This window comes from Bubalus kerabau, chromosome 7 (assembly GCF_029407905.1).
Source record: "Bubalus kerabau isolate K-KA32 ecotype Philippines breed swamp buffalo chromosome 7, PCC_UOA_SB_1v2, whole genome shotgun sequence".
Taxonomy (NCBI): domain Eukaryota; kingdom Metazoa; phylum Chordata; class Mammalia; order Artiodactyla; family Bovidae; genus Bubalus; species Bubalus kerabau.
In genome coordinates, this window is record NC_073630.1 from 61,382,254 (window position 1) to 61,399,702 (window position 17,449).

General features: G+C 41.7%; 1 protein-coding gene and 1 pseudogene across 7 annotated transcripts in view; both read left to right on the forward strand.

Moving 5' to 3' along the window:
- TBC1D1 (TBC1 domain family member 1) overlaps window positions 1-17,449 on the forward strand; it is a 224,923-nt gene that overhangs the window by 14,346 nt on the left and 193,128 nt on the right. The gene's annotated exons all lie outside the window — the stretch shown is intronic.
- Window positions 10,241-11,684, forward strand: LOC129657768 (heterogeneous nuclear ribonucleoprotein A1-like; annotated as a pseudogene).

Consider the following 17,449-nt stretch of genomic DNA (forward strand, 5'->3'; position numbering starts at 1 on the left):
TTTTTTGTTTTTTTTTTTTGCAAGTCTCTTTCATATCTGGATTAGTGGTCAACTATTAATTCTCAGCTACTTCTCCACTCATTCTGTTTGTGATATGTTGTTTTGGTTGAGCATATTAAGAAAATTTGGCTTCACATGGATATGTACTAGGAAAATGGAGAAATATTTTTGAGCCTTTTTAGAAAATTATGGATATTTTTCTTTAATACTGTACATAAACTAGACAGATGCAGTTTCTTAAAGGTTTGTTGCAGTGTGCAATCCGGAACCATATCAAAGCACTTTTTGCACTTTATTGTGTTAAAATCCATTAGTCTGTCTTGTGCTTTAATGAATATTTTAAGCACGAATGATTCTGTAACATAATACAGTGATTATTCAGAAAATATTGGTTCACTGAATTATACAGACCATACTCTAAAAACTGTTGTATTAGGGAAAAAATATACTTTCTATTCCACTCTTTAATTGTACATTTGTCCATTAAGTTTCTAAATTTATTGAACCATGGATTACATTTTTCTCATAACATCCAAGAACATCCCTCCAAACACATGTGGACACAGTAGTGTAAGGTTCTGAGTTAAAGTTTAAAGTTAGAATCCATGGCAGGAAATTTAAAAATCCACTCTGGAAGACAGATAGCTACATGGGTGACCCTGAGTAGGTCTTTACCCCATCACATGACAAAGAAATCAAGAGTGCCTCCTGGACTCAGCCCTAGGAAAAGCGTAAAGTGTAAGAGAATTATCTCAATATTCTTTCCTTCTCCAGGTCTTCAGCTTTGTTTCTTCTAAGAAGAACATCAGCTTGGCCACTCACTTGAGTGTTACTTTAGATCACTCGGAAGAGTATTTACGTTTTAATCCTTTTTTAAAAAATTTTCTTAAAAAAATCCACGAAGTAAAAAGCTCTGCTTCCTTTAAAAGAATTTCCAGCACTGAGTTGCAGGCAGTGGAAGTGTTGGGCTGGGGCTTCTGACTGTGTATGTTGCTGTTTTATGTCAATGAATGGAAAGAATGGATTTTGAATGAGGAATGACAAGGATTATTGAGCTGGTAATAAATGGAGAAGTGTAGGCTGGTGTTAGGTGAGGGAATGGACAGTTCATGGGACCCGGGGTAAGGCAGAAATTGGGGTGTGTGGGAGTAGTTTTGCTATAAGGACCCACTCTTCTTCAGCTGACTTATACTTGTAACCTGTCCTGGATTTTCAAACATTTTAGTTAGGGCTCATCTGGACACAACAGTCTGTCCAGTCTGGGCACAACATGGGGGTTTCGTAACTGTGACGGATGTCATGAATGAGCAGAGCTTCCCCTCCCCCACCCTCCCTAAGAGCATCGTGGGTTTACTAGAATCTTGCTAGCTTCATTTCTCCCTTTTCTAAGGAGGAAATGTTATCTCTTGCTGGAAAATTATGAAGTACTAAAACCTTAGGGACGAGGAGGACAGCAAAGTATGCCAAAGGAGCATGGGGTAAGGGATAGAGGAGCTGGGTGACTGCATGGGAAGGTCTAGAAAGAAGTCTACTTCTAGAAAGACTTTTCTAAGTGCTGCTGAGGAAGGCATGATTGAGAGAATGTCAGTGTCCTTTGAAAGAATGGGTTTCCTTTTCTATGATTTTTGGCAACAAAACTGCATTTCTTGAAAGTGAGCTATATCCGAGGCTGAACTCTGTGGGCTCCCATACTGCTCGTTTGAACAGTGCTTAACGATAGGTGAATTTAATTTAAGAACAATAAAGGTTTCCTTTTGAAATTTCCGGTACAGGACCAATGTATTCTCACATGAGACCCTCTAAGCACACCATCTTTCTCAGTAACTGATGGACTGCTACCCCACCTAGCCTCTCTGGATTCATTATGTTGCACATCAATTGAAAAGGTGGTCTAAAGTTATTTTCCTGTGATTAGCAGGTTTAATACTTAAGGTGGATGAAACTGGAGCCTATTATACAGAGTGAAGTAAGCCAGAAAGAAAAACACCAATACAGTATACTAACGCATATATATGGAATTTAGAAAGATGGTAACAATAACCCTGTGTACAAGACAGCAAAAGAGACACTGATGTATAGAACAGTCTTATGGACTCTGTGGGAGAGGGAGAGGGTGGGAAGATTTGGGAGAATGGCATTGAAACATGTAAAATATCATGTATGAAATGAGTTGCCAGTCCAGGTTCGACGCACGATACTGGATGCTTGGGGCTGGTGCACTGGGACGACCCAGAGGGATGGAATGGGGAGGGAGGAGGGAGGAGGGTTCAGGATGGGGAACACATGTATACCTGTGGCGGATTCATTTTGATATTTGGCAAAACTAATACAGTTATGTAAAGTTTAAAAATAAAATAAAATTTAAAAAAAAAAGAAGTAATGGGAAAAAAAAAAAAAAACAACTTAAGTCCCTTATATAAGCCCAAGTTGCTTTGGCTGAATTTTATGATTTAATTAACAATTTAAAAAATTTTGGTTTTGATCATAGCTTTGTTCCGGTTGCACTTTTACCCATCATTCATTTGTCTTAATAATTCCCCATCTGCTTGGAATTTTAAGTTAGTGACTTAAAATATGCATCATTTATTTCAGGATTTTCAATAGAGGCTGGCTTCGGTGGCATCTCTTGCTTGGCTGTTATATTTGCTGGCTCATTACTTCCTTTCTTTGCTGGAGTGAAGATCGAAATTATAACACTGAGCTGGAGTGTTTTTGTTCCTGAGGGTGATTATTCTGAAGAACATAATATTATTTTGCAGCTCTTCCAATCTAGCGCCTTTTTGCATTGAGTGTTCATAATTTTTAAATATCAGACAAGAGTCTTTCTTTGCTACTCAGGGAATGGTTCTGAGAAGGCTTTGTGGCATATGTTTTGGAGGATTTTTTCATGGATGTTAAAATTGCCACGTAGCATCTTTTATCCCATCCTGGTTGTTATGTAAGATTTCATCTGGGGGCCCGCTCGGTGGGTATGACCCAGGGCATGGGTGCACAGAGCGGTGTGTCCATGTCAACCCATCAACACTTGACTGTCTGTCACACTAGACAGAAGCCGGTTGCTTGGTACAGGGATTGGCAGGGACTCTTTTTCATCTATAAAAAGAATGCCCTGGACTGTATGAACTCCAAAGTATTTGTTGGAAGGTTTGGCTCCATGACACAGGATTGATTATGCAATATATTTTTTACTTTGAGAGATGAGTCTGAGGGTTTCAGAAGCATCCACCTTGTGATTGGTGTCTAGATAATTTCTTTAGACATCTATTTTCAATGCATATCACTTTTTATAGCTTTGCATTTTTCCCTGATTGCTTTGCATTGGTAATTATTTTTATAATAAAAACCTGTTCCTAAGAATAGACTTTACAAGTGTCATGAACCTAAAGTTGACTTGTGTCTTAGAAGGACTTATTTATAGCCTAGACCTCCAGTGTCCAGGACGGCCATTGGTAGTTGTCTGCGGCTGTTGAGCACTTGGAGTGTGGCAGGTCTGATCTGAAATGTGCTGTGAGTGTCAAAACAGTGGATTTCAAAGATTTGGTTGGAAAAGAGGAATGTAAAATATCTCAATAATTTTCTATTTTGGTTGCATGTTGAATAATATTTTCTATATATTGGGTTAAATCAAATATAATAATAAAATTAATTTCATCTTTTGCTGTATCTTTATGAATGTGCCTACAAGAAAATTTTAAATTACATATGTAGCTTGCATCTTCTACTAGTCAGCCTTGGAAAAGCTACCTAGAAAAGATTTCTGGAAATAATTTAAATGTTTATCACAGAGAGAGTTCAGATTTTCTGCTTTCCTTTGCTGCTTTCTATTTGTTAGTGATAGAATTTTGCTCAAAGTTACTCTCAAAAAAAAATCACATTAAACACTAGGACCTGTTTTTAATTCTAGGTGCATATTTCAGTGGTTAAGGACTCTGAGGGCTGCTAGTTTGGAATATGGTGAAAGAGATAAATTTCTTGTTTCTAATTTTTCTCTTTTTTGAGTGCTTTTCCCCCTTCTGGATGGTTAAGTGTCCACCCCACTAATTGCAGCCTGTGATCCTGAACCACCAACCAGAGCAAGCCAACTGGAGACTAAGCCCAGTTCAGAGAAAGGCTCAGAAGAGGCAGGATTAGGAATGGGGCTTAGGGGAGGACTTCGATGCAGGATGTATCAGAAAACTCACATGTGACTTCAGGGCAGGAAAGGAGCTGCTTTCAATTCCAGCAGAACATCAGAAGTCATCCTTTCCTGTGCTCAAGTGATGTATTTGAAATGTTACAGATTTTACATTAATTCTTTCTTTGAAATGCAACTAATGTACATTTATTTGGCTGGGTGCTAGGGTACAAAGTCAAGTAAGCCATGATTGTCCCCTTAAGAAGCAGCATGATACTTTATGTGCCAAATATAGATTCTGAAGGCTGCACCGCTGGGAGTTAGCAAACATCTGTAAGTTATAAAAGAGCAAATTTGAGAGACTGTGAGGAGGCCTAGTGTACTCATAATGAGTGCCTGAAGTTACGTGAAAAGCTGCTGTATACAAAATGAAGTAGACAATTTCTAAATTGCTCCAGAGGGCAGAACTAGGAACAAGAGAAATTTCTAGAGACTGATTTTTGGCTCCTCCTGACAATGATAGCCATCAAATAATTAAATTGGTCATATTGAACAATGGACATGTCTGGAGGTTTCACCTGGCAAGTCATCATCTTCCTGTGTCCACACATACTGCCTGACAACGTTCCCTTTTGTTTCAGAAAACTGAATTGTTCCTAAATCTCTTACACTGAAATGAAGTTGTTTCCTGAAATGTTTAGTTCTTCGTCATAGCTCTGTCTTCTGGAGGGACCTTCCAAATGTAATTTGGAAGACATTTGAGTGGGTTTTGAAGATCCTCTAGGTATTTCCCAGGCTGATGAGTTTGGTGTAGATTGAATGGACGTCCTAAGTGGTGGCGCTAGTGGTAAAGAACTCGCCTGCCAGTGCAGGGCACATACGAGACACAAGTTCAATCCCTGGATCGGGACGATCCCCGGAGGAGGGCATGGCAACCCACTCCAGTATTCTTGCCTGGAGAATTCCATGGACAGAGAAGCCTGGCAGGCTATAATCCATGGGGTCGCAAAGAGTCAGACACAACTGAAGTGACTTAGTACGCACTCATGGACAAGTAGGGGATTGAGCACATCAAGCCAAAGTGGGACAGAGGTGTGCAGAGTTGTCCATTATGGCTGGAGCTGCTGTGATGTGATGTTTTGCAAATTGCACGGTCAGAGATGTGACAGGAAGGAAAGACTGGAGTCGGATTTTGCAGGGCTTGATCTGCCTTGTTAAGGATTTTGGGTATTTTTCTTAAAAAGGTTGTGCTATGTCAGCCATGAGAGGTATTAGGTAAGTGAAATAACTAGATTTTTTTTCAGATTTTGAAGTAGAGAGATGAGATAGAAGAGGGAGATCAGTTAGGAGGCTATCACAGTAGTCATGTAAAAAATCAAGCAGTGTCTTGATCCACAAGTATTATACGAAGTGGTTCATTTCTGCTAAACCCATGTTGATGTCTTCCCATCACTTTCCTCTCCGGTACCCAGAAAATTTTTAATAGTCTGTTTATTGCCTTCTAACAAAAGAGAAGGCAATGGCAACCCACTCCAGTACTCTTGCCTGGAAAATCCCATGGACGGAGGAGCCTGGTAGGCTGCAGTCCCTGGGGTCGCCGGCTTCACTTTCACTTTTTGCATTCATGCATTGGAGAAGGAAATAGCACCCCACTCCAGAGTTCTTGCCTGGAGAATCCCAGGGACGGGGGAGCCTGGTAGGCTGCCATCTATGGTGTCACACAGAGTTGGACATGACTGAAGTGACTTAGCAGCAGCAGCAACGGAAGAGAAAGTCAGATAAGACTGCCTGTCCTACTGATGCTGATCTGCTTGGTTCCTAAAGAATGATATGAAAAATAACACAGAACTGAAATTCCTGGTCTGCTTTTGCTTGGTCTTCTAAGTATTGGTATCTCCCGTCTTAAAAACAAGCCATCCTCTAACCCCATTTCACATCCCAGCTTCCTCCAGTAACTGGTCCAATCTTCTGCTCCATTTTTCAAGAGTTGCCATGGTGGCTACCTTTGCTTCTACTCGCCCATTTTATTTTTTAAAAAATTTGTTTTAGTGGAAGGTATTTGCTTTAATTTTTTTTTTTAATTTATTTTTGGCTGCTGCTGGGTCTTCGTTGCTGCATGAGAGCTTTCTCTAGTTGCAGTAGTTGAAGAGCGAGGGCTTCTCATTGCGGTGGCTTCTCTTGTGGAGCCTGGGCTCTAGGAATCGCAGACTTCACAAGTCAGCTCACAGGCTTAGTTGCTTCACAGTGTGTGGAATATTTCCAGACCAGAGATGGAACTTATGTTCCCTGTGTTGGAAAGTGGATTCTTAACCACTGGATCACCAGGGAAATCCCCATTTTTTTCCTTGGTTTACCAACTGGGCTTCTGTCTTGATCTGATGGCTCCTACATGTCACCAGTCACTTGTAGCTTGTGAAATCTGGTTGTCCCTTCTCTGTACTTCTCTCATCCAGTAACTTCGATGTAGTTGACAAGACATTGTTTCTTCTGCCTTAAAACATTCTCTTCTCTTGGCTTTTGGAAAATCACAACCTGCTGTTTTCCCTTTGCCTCTAATAGTGATTTCTACACAGTCTCCTTTGTTGGTTTTTCCTCTTCTTAATTCTGAGTTGTACGTCCCTTGAGACTGTCTTCTACATTTCTCTCTTTGACACGCTTTCCAGATGAACTCATCATAGCAGTAAATACCACCTATTTGATGGAGACTCTCAAAGTTAATTTATTGCTTAGACTCACCAGTGAGTTCCAGACTCATCTATCCAACTCGGAGCTTGACTTCTACTTAGCCATTAAATAGGCATTTTGAACTCAACATGGTTAAAATAGAACTCTTGAATTTACTGCCCACCAACCTGTGGTTTTTCCAGTCTTCTGCAGCTCTTAAGTGAGTCATCTTTCTCCTAGATTTCTCTCTTTCCTTCACACTCTCATCCAAATTATTCAAGACCCATTCCAAATCTGTCATTGCTCTGATTCCATGCTAATCCTGAGGCCACGACTCCACTATCTCTCATCTGGAATGTTGCAGTACTTCCTAACTTTTCTTCCTGTTTCCTTTCTTGCTTCTTCTTTCCACCAAGCTAGCATCCAGAGCACCTCTAGAATAGCTACCAATTCATGCCACTCCCCTGCTCAAAAACCTCTCTAAGGACTTTCTGATGTACTTGGACTAAAATCCTGTATGTCTGCTGGAGTTTCCACATGGACCTCATTTCCCACACTCTTTTCAGTGCTCTTTGGACCCCAGCCACCCTGGTGTTCACATGGCTAAAACGTGACAACCTCCTTCTTCACACGAGGTCTCTGCATTTGTTGTTGCCTCTCCCTGGAGAGCTCTGCTCCCAGCTCTTCATGTGGTTGGTTCCTTAGACTATTATGAACTCAGTTCAGCCTCATCCTTCAGCCTCCCAGTCAAAGGTACTCCCACACCAATCACTGACACTTCATTAGATTTAATGTCTTTGTGGTGGTGGTGGTTTAGTCCTAAGTCGTGTCCGACTCTTGCGACCCCATGGACTGTAGCCCCCAGGCTCCTCTGTCCGTGGGGATTCTCCAGGAAAGAATACTGGAATGGGTTGCCATTTCCTTCTTTAGGGAATCTTCCCGACCCAGGGATCAAACCCACATGTCTTACGTCGCCTGCATTGATAGGCAGGTTCTTTACCACTAGTACCACCTGGGAAGCCCTACAGAATGTTTTTACAAAAGCTTATCATGGAGAAGGAAATGGCAACCCACTCCAGTGTTCTTGCCTGGAGAATCCCAGGGACGGGGGAGCCTGGTGGGCTGCCGTCTTTGGGGTCGCACAGAGCCGGACACGACTGAAGCGACTTAGCAGCAGCAGCAGCAATGCTTATCATTATCTGAAACTGTCTTGCTGGTTTGTATGCTTCCTTGTTTACAGTCTCCTGACCTGCCGGAGCAACAAGACAACAGGGCCCTTGCCTGTCTTGTTCCAGGCTAGACCCTGGCACCTGAACCATGCCTGCTACAGGGGGTTGTTTCATGAACGTATGAGTGGATGTTACCTTTTGTATTTGTTCTTAGAGGGTGTGGTCCTCCTTTTTTATTTTTAATGTTTTGGCCAAATCTCTTCTGGAAACCCCCTATGCAGACATATTATTAATAGTTTATTTCCTTGTTCTTCCTTTTCTTCCTCATCAATACAGATTTCTCTTGTTCAGCCAGAATTTCAGTCTTAGACACCATTGCTGTCTTCCCATCCCTACTGAGTGTTTTTCCCCTCAGAGTCTTTGTTCATGATAATATTCACTGCCTCTCTGTTCTGTTGCACAGTTCTCTGGATTTGATGAACACAAAATTTGGGGGCATTATTGGTGAGAATTGTGGGAAAGATTTCATGAAAGCTGAGTAGTCTACTTCTCAGTAACTTTGTGGTATGTAGGTTAAATCCCTTTCCTTCAGCTGTGATTTGAGCCCATCTTTTTTGGTATCAACTTTTTTCCCCCCAAATAAAATGTTTTTCTGATTATAAAGGCATTTATGCTGAATATAAAAAAATAATACAATATAGTTACAATTAAAAGTTCTCCCTTAATCCCACCTCCTAGAGAGAAATCAACAGTAACGAACGGATTGGTGTATAGCCTTATAGATTTTATTCTTTTATTATATAAACAAATGTTTTTATATGTAATCAATTTATATATTCCTTTCTACACTTATCTTTAAAAATAATAATTTTATTTATTTATTTATGGCTGTGCTGGATCTTTGTTGCTGTGCAGACTTTTCTGTAGTTGTGGCAAATGGGGACTGTTCTCTAGTTGCAGTGCTCAAGCTCCTCCTGTTGTGGAGCATGGGCTGTAGGGTGTGTGGGCTTGGTAGTTGCAATTCCTAGGCTCAAGAGCCCGGGCTCAGTAGTTGTGGCTAATGGGCTTAGTTGTTCCATGGCATGTGGGATCTTCCCAGATCAAGGACTGAACCCATGTCTCCTGCCTTGATAGGCAGATTCTTCACCACTGAGCCTCCAGAGAAGACCCCACGTATCTTTTAAAACTCAGTCTCCCTTTTGATCTCCCTGTCTATATATATATATATAAATTTATATATGTATGTATATATATGTGTGTGTGTGTGCTGTGCTTAGTCCCTCAGTCCCCATGGACTGTAGCCCATCAGGCTCTTCTGCCATGGGTATTCTCTAGGCAAGAATACTGGAGTGGGTTGCCATGCCCTCCTCCAGAATATACATATACATATATATATATATATATATATGCTGTGCTGTGCTTAGTCACTCAGTCATGTCCGACTCTTTACAATCCCATGGACAGTAGCCCACCAGGCCCCTCTGTCCATGGGGATTTTTCAGGCAAGAATACTGAAATGGGTTGCCATGCCCTCCTCCAGGGGATCTTCCCAACCCGGAGATCAAACCCAGGTCTCCTGCATTGCAGGTGGATTGTTTACTGTCTGAGCCACCAGGGGAGCCCAAGAATACTGGAGTGAGTAGCCCATCCCTTCTCCAGGGGAACTTCCTGACCCAGGAATCGAACTGGGGTCTCCTGAATTGCAGGCAGATTCTTTGCCAGCTTAGCTACCTGGGAAGCATACACACACACACACACACACACACAATTAGCTATAGCTATAGTTATATTTTAGACATTTTTGATAATGGTAGAGATGTGTCCTTTTGCATGACTGCAGTTTTGTGCAGCAGGGAGAAAGGAAAGGCTAGCTTCACGATTGGTAGAAAGTGACAGCATCAGCTTTGTTTAGCTTTGATGAACCATTTTGGTTATGAAAAAAGAGCATGACCAGGATGGGCTGGAAGTGACTCAGAGATGTCTGATCTGTCTATCATTAGAAAGAAATGAGATTTGGAGCAACAAAAGCAAATATAAGCAAGTTGGACTACATCAAACTAAAAAGCTTCTGCACAGCAAAACAATTAATAAAATGAAAAGACAACCTATAGAATGGGAGAAATTATTTGCAAAGTATATATTTGATAATGGGTTAATATCTAAAGTATACAAAGTACTCATACCTCTCAAGAGAAAAAATTTTGATTAAAAAATGAGTAGAGGCTTTCTGTCCACGGACGCCACTGAGAAAGCATTGTTGAAGCCTCCCCCCCACCCCCACTTCACTGCCGTCATGTTTAAGTCAGAGTCTCCCAAAGAGCCCAAACAGCTATGGAAGCTCTTCACTGGAGGATTGAGCTTTGAAACAACGGATGAGAGTCTGAGAGCCATGTTGAGCATTGGGGAACGCTCACAGACTGTGTGGTAATGAGGGATCCAAACACCAAGCACTCCAGGGGCTTCGGATTTGTCGCATATGCCACGGTGGAGGAGGTGGATGCAGCCATGAGCTCAAGGCCACCCAGGGTGGACAGAAGAGTTGTGGAACCAAAGAGGGCCGTCTCAAGAGGAGATTCGCAAAGACCTGGTGCCCACTTAACTGTGAAAAAGATTTTTGTTGGTGGTATTAAAGAAGACACTGAAGAACATCACCTGGGAGATGATTTTGAACAGTATGGGAAAATTGAAGTGATTGAAATCATGACCGACTGAGGCAATGGCAAAAAGAGAGGCTTTGCTTTTGTAACCTCCGATGACCGTGACTCCGTAGACAAGACTGTCATTCACAAATCCCACAATGTGAATGGCCACAACTGTGAAGTGAGAAAAGTCCTGTCTGAGCAAGAGATGGCTAGTGCTTCATCCAACCAGAGAGGTCAAAGTGGTTCTGGAAACTTTGGTGGTGGTCATGGAGGTGGTTTCGGCGGGAATGACAACTTTGGTCATGGAGGAAGCTTCTGTGGTCAAGGTGGCTTTGGTGGCAGCCGTGGTGGTGGCGGATATGGTGGCAGTGGGGATGGTTATAATGGATTTGGTAATGATGAAAGCAATTTTGGAGGTGGCAGAAGCTGCAATGATTTTGGCAGTTACAACAATCAATATTCAAATTTTGGACCCATGAAAGAAGGAAACTTTGGAGGCAGAAGTTCTGGCCCCTGAGGTGGTGGAGGCCAATACTTTGCCAAACCATGAAGCCAAGGTGGTTATGGTGGTTCCAGCGCAGCAGTAGCTATGGCATTGGCAGAAGGTTTTAATTATTGCCAGGAAACAATGCTTAGCAGGAGAGGAGAGCCAGAGAAGTGACAGGGAAGCTACAGGTTATAGCAGATTTGTGAACTCAGCCAAGCACAGTGGTGGCAGGGACTGTGCTACAAAGAACACATGTTTTAGACAATACTCACGTGTATGGGCAAAAAACTCTAGGACTGTACTTGTGACTAATTGTATAACAGATTATTTTAGTTTCTCTTCTCTGAAAAGTATACAGCATTCCAACAAAGACTTTTAATGTAGATTTTTTTTTTTGCACCCATGCTGTTGATTGCTAAATGTAATAGTCTGATCATGATGCTGAATGAGGTCTTTAAAAAAAACAAAAATGAGTAGAGGAACTCAATAGACATTTTTCTAAAGAAGACATACAGATGGTCAGCAGGTACATGAAAAGGTGCTCAGGATCACTAATACCAGGGAAATGCAAAGAAAAACCACAATAAGATATCATCTCACACCTGTTAGAATGGTTGTCATCAAAAAGACAAAAGATCAGTGTTGGCTTGGGGAAGAGGAACCCCTGTGCACTGTTGGTGGGATGGGAATTGGTGCGGCCGCATGGAAACCAGTATGGAGGCTTCTTGGAAAATTAAAAACAGTACTACGGTGTGATCCAGCAATCCCACATCTGGGTATATATACAAAGGAAAGGAAAACAAGATCCCAGTATTTCTGCTCCCATGTTCATTGCAGCTGTTATTCACAATAGCTAAGACATGGAAACCGCTGTGTGTCCATTAGCAGATGAAAGGGTAAAGACGACAAGGTACACAGATACAATGGAATATTACTCGGTCATGACAAAGAAGGAAATTCTGTAATTTGTGACAACATGGATGGATCTTGAGGGCATGATGCTAAGTGAAATAAGTTCAGTTCAGTTCAGTTCAGTTCAGTCGCTCAGTCGTGTCTGACTCTTCGCGACCCCATGAATCACAGCGCACCAGGCCTCCCTGTCCATCACCAACTCCCGGAGTTCACTCAGACTCATGTCCATCAAGTCAGTGATGCCATCCAGCCATCTCATCCTCTCTCGTCCCCTTCTCCTCCTGCCCCCAATCCCTCCCAGCATCACAGTCTTTTCCAATGAGTCAGCTCTTCGCATGAGGTGGCCAAAGTACTGGAGTTTCAGCTTCAGCATCATTCCCTCCAAAGAAATCCCAGGGCTGATCTCCTTCAGAATGGACTGGTTGGATCTCCTTGCAGTCCAAGGGACTCTCAAGAGTCTTCTCCAACACCGCAGTTCAAAAGCATCAATTCTTTGGCGCTCAGCTTTCTTCACAGTCCAACTCTCACACCCATACATGACCACAGGAAAAACCATAGCCTTGACTAGACGGACCTTTGTTGGCAAAGTAATGTCTCTGCTTTTGAATATGCTGTCTAGGTTGGTCATAACTTTCCTTCCAAGGAGTAAGCATCTTTTAATTTCATGGCTGCAGTCACTGCTAGAGAAAGACAAATACGGTGTGATATCACTTACATAGGGGATCTAAAAAAGCCAAAGTCGTTGAAACAGAGAGTACAGTGGTGGTTACCAGGAGCTGAGGGTGAGCGAAATGGAGAGATGTCAATCAATGAGTATAAAGTGAAAGTCGCTCAGTCATGTCTGACTCTTTGCCACCTCATGGACTATACAGTCGATGGAATTCTTCAGGCCAGAATACTAGACTGGGTAGCCAGTTCCCTTCTCCAGGGCATCTTCCCAACCCAGGGACTGAACTCAGGTCTCCCACATTGCAGGCAGATTCTTAACCATCTGAGCCACCAGGGAAGCCCATCAATGAATATAAACTTCCAGTTAAAAGATGAATAAATTCTGGGGATCTAATGTACAGCGTGTCATTATAGTTACTAATACTGTATTATATACTTATAAGTTACTGAGAGAATAGATCTTAAATGTCTCAGCACACACAAAAAAAATGGTAATTAATGATGAGATGGAGGTTTTAACTAACCTATAGTGGTAATATTTTGTAATATATGTGTATCAAATCAGCAGGATGTACACCTTAAACTTCTGCAGCATTAAATGTCAACTATACCTCAATAAAGCTGTAAAAAAAAAAAAAAAGATACAAGAAGAACAATACTGAGATAAAATCCTCAAATAGGGAATTTCCTCATGGTCCAGTAGTCAGTACTCCAGGCTTCCTCTGCAGGAGGCACGGGTTTAACCTCTGGTCAGGGAACTAAGATTCTGCAAGCTTCAAGGTGCAGCCAAAAAAATAAATAAAATAAAATCCCCCAAATAAAAATGACAACAATAAAAACAAAAAGGATTTTGGAGAAAGCTAAGCCTCAACAGGATGGGAATCTGAGGCCAAAACGAAATTCCTGTTTTTGATGGCGAAGTTGGAAGAATGACCGGGGTCTTCTAAGGATAGGAAGCCTTGTTTTAGTTAGTTGCTATGTTGATTATGTTGCAGTAATTTTTCTGTCTGTCTTTCTCCCACCATGTCCTTCCCTTGCTAATATCCCCAAACAGATATTAGAGTCCACGGCACATAAGAGGTGTGAACATTATTTGTGGACATCAACAAAAAAGGACTGTGTGGTTCAGTGAACAGAGAAGGAATGAGTTATGAGTGATATAAAGAAGGAGAGGAAAGAGAGCCAGTGTTCCCTGGGGGCTGGAATCCAGAGGCAGAGGGAACAGGAGGAGCTGTGGACTCCCAGGAACCCCTGGAGAATTTGGGGTGGACGCTGGGTTTCTCTTTCCTTATGAGAAGAGATTTTGATCTGATTTAAATCTCCCAAATGGCAGAATGACCCCTGCTGCCATCTGGCCTATATATGGATGTACCATAATTTAGTCAAGCCCCTATTAATGGTCTTTTAGATTTTCCCCATTTTCCTGTCTTTGTTATAGTTTTCTCTGTAACCAAAATCTTGCATAGCTTTGTGTCTGCTTCTAAGTTATAGTTAATTAATACAGATTAATAGAAACAATGCTGCCTCCTCAAAAAATAGACTAAGAATACTTTGAATGTGATCCTCATAGCAGCAGGCATGGCTTGGAGCCCGTAGTTGCCTTGATGTTAAATTTGGAGCCAGATCATATTTTAATTATGATGGCATGCTTTAATGGGATTCACAGCTTAAAAAAAAACAAACAACTGGAGATAAATTGCACATGCGTGTGCATAAATGTCACAGCCATGTGCTTTCCGTTCTCAAAGCTTCATTTATAACACTTGGATTTCTGAAATCTGTTTTTGCCTTTCTCCTTCCACTTACACTATATTCTGGGTTTTCTCAGGACTGCTCGTAATAAATGAGTTGACTACCACTGACTTTTACAATGCAGAAGGGAAAAAGAAAATTGTTCTATATTTTTGACTGTATTTGGCATTTGTGTTTTAAGAGGAAAATAAAATTACACTAAATAAGATTTGAGATTTTTCTTTTTGGCTTTTCTGTTTAAAATAAGTGAACAGACCAATGCCATCATGGAGCGTTTCTGGCATTTTCTGTGTAAAGCTAGCCTTACCATCTTTGATCAGTATCCAAAACCAGATGTACCAATGAATACTTCATATATCAACTAACTTTAAGTGATGCTATTTTTAAAAATAGATAGACAACATATACTATTTTAAATTTCTTACTACATTTCTGACATATTTAATACTTTGAACTGCTAATTAGCATAATTCAACATAATTGTTCAATAACTTTTCCTTTAAAGGCTTTAGATGATATTTTACTTCTTATTGCAAATGTCAGCAACAGGGTGAGAGATGCAAAAGAAAATGATCCCTACATGGAAGCGTGAAGTCTTACCCTCTCTTTCTTTTTTTAGACTGAAAACGTGTATCTTGGAAATCAAAGTTTCAAAAGAAACAGTAACCCAAAGAATTTTAAGATTATAGATTTTAATTTGTTAGACAGTTTCTATGTGGTTAACTGCTAGAAAAAAAACAACTGCTCCTATGTAAGACTCAAAATGTGATCACTGGTTAAAAAATGCATGTGCGTAGTTCTCAAAATAAATAACCTAGTGTAAATTTAGAATCTGCTGCATCCTCTCTTTCATAGTTTTGATGTTTGAGCCTCCCCTTCTTCGACTTCATCAGTGCTGAGTGCTTGGATTAAAATATCTATACTGACTCTTAAAAAATAACAAATTCTTTTTTGTTGTTGTTTTTTGTTTTTTTTGTCTGCACCCCATGGCTTGCAGGATCTTAGCTCCTTGACCAAGGACTGAACCAGAGCCACGGCAGTGAAAATTCAGAGTCCTAACCACTGGACCACCACAGAATTCCCCAACAAATTCTTTTCATTGCAAGCAGAATGTTCTTATTTGGCCTCACCACAACTAGTGATACATACATGCTATGTCTCTTCTTGAGACCCCACGGGCTGTAGCTTGCCAGGCTCCTCTGTCCATGGCATTTCCCAGGCAAGAATACTGGAGTGGGTTGCCATTTCCTCCACCAGGGGATCTTCCTGACCCAGGGATCTAACCGGAGTCCCTTGTGTCTCCGGCACTGGCATTCAGGTTCTTTACCACCAGCGCCACCTGGGGTGTGCAATTGGTAAAGATTGGTTTAATTCAGTCAGTATGAACTGAACACTGTGCCAGGCATAAGAAATAAAAGCAGCCTATGCCTTTGAAGAACCTAGGGGGAACTTAGGTGAGGGTGGACGGGAATTTGGAGGACAGTTCCAGACAGATGCTTCTATAATATCTGGTAAAACGTCAGGAGGTACAGTTATGCCCAGGGCACTAGATGGACTCTTCTCCTCAATCCGGGGGTTTGGGAAAGTCATCTTGAAGAAGCTGATGTGTGAGCTGAATCTTTAAGGAGTACGGAGAATCAAGTGAAGAGACAAGGCCCAGAGCAAGGAAGAGTGTGAGGTGGGGCGTGGCCAAAAAGACGAGGGAGGAGGGAGGTGGCGTCTCACCTTGTGACTGATGGGGAAAGGGTGACTAGGGAGAAGGTTGAGGGAGAGGAAGCTTCCATTTGGGGATATGGGGTATTGGAGTGATTGGAGTGATGTGCAGTGGGCTGAAATTCAGAGGACGATCCAGGCTAGAGATACGTAGCTGGGGCATGGCCACGGAGTCAGGACTATGAGCGTGGTTGACAACATCCAAGGAGAAAGGAGCACCGCGGATGTGATTGTTTCCGAGGGTGGGTAGGGAAAGGGGAGTCCCAAAAGGGGATTAAGATAAGAGGAGATTCATGTGGTAGTGATGTCCCCAGAACCAAGGCACAGGAAGTTTCAAAATGAAGATTAGGACAGCAGTGTCAAGAGCAGTAGTGAAGTAAAGATTGTTGTTTAGTCACTAAGTCAGTCCGACTCTTTGCGACCCCATGGACTGCAGCGTGCCGGGCTTCCGTGTCCTTCTCTATCTCCCGCAGCTTGCTCAAACTCATGTCCATCGAATCGATGATGCCATCCAAACATCTCATCCTCTGTCATCCCCTTCTTCTCCTGCCCTCAATCTTTCCCAGCATCAGGGTCTTTTCCAATGTGTTGGCTCTTCACATAAGGTGGCCAAAGTACTGGAGCTTCTGTTTTAGCGTCAGTCCTTTCAATGAATATTCAGGGTTGATTTCCTTTAGGATTGACTGGTTGGATCTCTTTGCAGTACAAGGGACTCTCAAGAGTCTTCTCTAGCACCACAATTTGAAAGCATCAATTCTTCAGTGCTTCTTTATGGTCCAACTCTCACATCCTTACAGCTAGATATAAATTATGAAATTTTCATCCTGACTGGCCACCTTTTTTTATTTCCTTTTCCAACTTATCTCCATTCAAGCCCATCCTTTTTTTTTAACCTCACCTATCTTTTGACCTTAAAAATGATGACTGTAACTAAATGATAAGCCTCTTCATAATTTACAAAATGCTTTCACATATATATCACCGTATATAATATGCTCACCCACCCTTTGAGTTGGCATTTTAACTGAATTATAGTTGTTTAGGATTGAGGCTCAGACTTGAGGTCATAGATGCCTTGAAATTCCTCCTCTCTCTCTTATTGAATATTTATTTATTTGGCTGCATCAGGTCTTAGTGGCAGCATGTGGGATCTAGTTCCCTGACCAGGGGTCAAACTCAGGCCCCTTGTATTGGGGTCTTAGCCACTGAACGACCAGCAAAGTCCTCAAAACCTCTTTCTGTACTGAGGAAACTGAGGCTCAGAAAGATGTATGTTATTATTAATAGTATGTGTGCCAAGTCACTTCAGTCGTGCCTGACTCTTTGC